Source organism: Ictidomys tridecemlineatus, chromosome 11, assembly GCF_052094955.1.
Source record: "Ictidomys tridecemlineatus isolate mIctTri1 chromosome 11, mIctTri1.hap1, whole genome shotgun sequence".
Classification (NCBI taxonomy): Eukaryota; Metazoa; Chordata; class Mammalia; order Rodentia; family Sciuridae; genus Ictidomys; species Ictidomys tridecemlineatus.
In genome coordinates, this window is record NC_135487.1 from 22829049 (window position 1) to 22831692 (window position 2644).

Consider the following 2644-nt stretch of genomic DNA (forward strand, 5'->3'; position numbering starts at 1 on the left):
CTTACCTTGTTTCACCAGCCCTGGGTATGGTATCTGTTCCTGTTGCTGCTTCTGTGTGACAACTTAATACTCTTTTTTTTTTTTTTTGCCTTTTCAGGTTCCTAGATAATAAGCTAATACCTACATAACAATAATTTACATTAGAAAAATATGTAAATTACTGCTGCGGTTTATGTCTTCTGATGGACTCTGATCATCTTTCCCCTCCAACTTTCAAGTAACCATCCCAGATCCAAGCGTCCTTGCCCAGGAGAGTACCTCCTTATCAAGAAACTCTTCTTCACCCCTGTGTTCCCTTCCCCTTCCCCACTTAGCACCCTTAATATCCATTCCCAGGCATGTCCTCCAGCTTTCTCTTGGTTCCAATATCCAGGCCCTGAAGTTCTAAAAACAATTCTATTTCTCCAAGCAGGGACAGTACTTCCTCAGTGGTACCATGCTGAGACTTGATCCTAGTGATTGGCCTAAAGACACAGAGGAAGTAGAATCCAGTCTTGAGGCAGGCAAGTACCATCTTTCAAGGCATCTTCCATGTGAGGCCTCTTCATGTCCTCCAGGCAAGGGGAGGAAGCCTACTGTCCCCCTTGTAAAGAGGAATGGGACACTTCTGCTGCTCTTGTCATTAGGTCCTGGATGTGGTTTTCAACTGTATCTGCCCTACAGCTGCAAAACATTAAGGAATTTTTAAAATGTCATCATTGGTGTTTTCTGTCTTTCATGCCATGCCCTGTGTTGGTAGTTGGCTAGTCTGACCCTGTAATTTTCTTCCTTTGGCACATCAGTGCATAACAATAACCAATGGGTTTCACCAGTTCTTTAATTATCATTGCTTCCACACCTCACACAGGCTGGAGGGACTACATGGGCCATTCATTCCCCTTTTATATGTGTCCTAGCCCCAATTCACTAGAAGAGAGTTCTTATAATAGTCCTTATAATGTTATGGACTATCAGAAATGGATCTCACTGTTATTGGCTGTAAAATTATCCAATTATACAATCCATCCTAAGATGGTACAAGCTCTTAGTGTAGGATACCAAAGCAGATCCAAAACAAAAAATCATTTATTTATTTATTTATTAGTTCAATCAGTTATACATGACAATAGAAAGCTCTTTGATTCATTGTACACAAATGGAGCAGAATTTTTCACTTCTCTGTGCATGAAGTAGACTCACACCATTCGTGCAATCATATATGTACCAAGCTAGAGTAATGATGTCTGTCTCATTACACCATCTTTCCTACCCCTTTGCTCCCTCCCCCATCCCTTTTGCCCTATCTAAAGTTCCTTCACTTATTCCATGCCTCCCCAAATGTATTAGCATCCACTTGTCAGAGAAAACATTTGGCCCTTGTTTTTTGAGATTGGCTTATTTAGCTTAGCATATTCTCCAACTCCATCCATTTATCTGCAAATGCCATGATTTTATTCTCTTTTAATGCTGAGTAATATTCCATTGTGTATATGTACCACAGTTTCTTTATCTATTCATCTACTGAAGGGCATCTAGGTTGCTTCCACAGTTTAGCAATTGTGATTTGTACTGTTATAAACAATGAAGTGGCTGCATCACTATAGTAAGGTGTTTTTAAATCTTTAGGGTATAGACCAAGGAATGGAATAGTGGAGTCAAATGGTGGTTCTATTCCAATTTTTCTAAGGAATGTCCATACTGCTTTCCAGATTGGTTGCACCAATTTGCAGTTTCAACAGCAATGTATGAGTGTGCCTTTCCCCCTACATCCTCTCCAACTCTTATTGTTGCTTGAATTCTTGATAACTGCCATTCTGACTGGAGTGAGGTGAAATCTTGAGAGTAGTTTCATTTGCATTTCTCTAATTACTAGAGATGTAGAACATTTTTTCATATACTTGTTGATCTATTGTACTTCTACATTTGAGAAGTGTCTGTTAAACTCCTTGCCCATTTATTGATTGGGTTGTTTATTTTTTTGGCATTAAGTTTTTTGAGTTTCTTATATATCCTGAAGATTAGCGCTGTATCTGACATGCGTGTGGCAAAAATTTGCTCCCAAAATATAGGCTCTTTCTTTACATCACTGATTGTTTCTTTTGCTGAGAAGAAGCTTTTTCAGTTTGAATGGATCCCATTGATTCTTTTTTTAAAAATATTTATTTTTTAGTTGTACACAACACCTTTATTTTGTTTATTTATTTTTATGTGGTGCTGAGGATCGAACCCAGGGTCTCGCACCTGTTAGGCGAGCGCTCTACTGCTAAGCCACAACTCCAGACCCCATTTATTGATTCTTGATTTTATTTCTTGTGCTTTAGGAGTCTTGTTAAGGAAGTTGGGTTCTAATCCAACATGATGAAGATTTGGGCCTATTTTTTCTTCATTAGGCATTGAGTCTCTGGTCTAATTCCTAGGTCCTGGATCCACTTTGAGTTGAGTTTTGTGTATAGTGAGAGATAGGAGTTTAGTTTCATTTTGCTGTATATGGATTTCCAGTTTTCCCAGAACCATTTGTTGAAGAGGCTATCTTTTTTTTCTAATGTGTTTTTGGCACCTTTGTCTAGTATGAGATAACTGTATTTATGTGGGTTTGTCTCTGTGTCTTCTATTCTGTACCATTGGTCTACATGTCTATTTTGGTGCCAATATCATGCTGTTTTTG